Source organism: Calidris pugnax, unplaced genomic scaffold (assembly GCF_001431845.1).
Source record: "Calidris pugnax isolate Ruff unplaced genomic scaffold, ASM143184v1 scaffold39, whole genome shotgun sequence".
Lineage (NCBI taxonomy): Eukaryota > Metazoa > Chordata > Aves > Charadriiformes > Scolopacidae > Calidris > Calidris pugnax.
The window spans coordinates 10357106-10357875 of NW_015090828.1; positions in this window are offsets into that span (position 1 = coordinate 10357106).

Genomic DNA, 770 nt, shown 5'->3' on the forward strand with positions numbered 1-770 from the left:
CTCCTGCCAGTCCCGCTCACCCCGCAGCGCCTCGCCCTCCTCGTCCACCGTGCCCTGCTCATCGTACACAGCGCGCTGCTCCGCGTCGCTCAGGACGGCGTACGCCTTGCCCAGGATCTGTGGGGACACGGGGGACAGTCAGCCCAGTCAGGTAGTCCCTCCAGCCCAGCAGAGTCAGTTAGTCCCTCCAGCCCAGCCCACCCGTCCATCCATTCTAGTCAGTCCAGTCCGTATGTCCATCCAGCCCAGTCAGTCAGTCCCTCTGGCCCAGTCTGCCCAGCCCAGTTAGTCAGTCCCTCCAGCCCAGCCTGTTAGTCCAACCCAGCCCGTCCATCTGTCCATCCAGCCCTGTCAATCCGTCCATCCAGCCCAGTCAGTCAGTCAATCAATGTCCCCAGCCCGGCCAATCAGCCCAGTCAGTCGGTCCAACCCAGCCTGTCCGTCTGTCCGTCCAGCCCTGTCGCTCCCTCCAGCCCAGCCTGTTAGTCCAACCCAGCCCGTCCGTCTGTCCGTCCAGCCCTGTCAATCTGTCCATCCAGCCCTGTCAGTCTGTCAATCAATGTCCCCAGCCCGGCCAACCAGCCCAGTCAGTCGGTCCAACCCAGCCCGTGCGTCTGTCCGTCCAGCCCTGTCGCTCCCTCCAGTCCAGCCAGTTGGTCCGTCCAGCCCAATCAGTCAGTCAGAATGTCCATCTGTCCGTCCAGCCCTGCCAGTCCCTCCAGCCCAGTCAGTCAGTCAACCAATGCCCCCAGCCCGGCCAACCAGCCCAG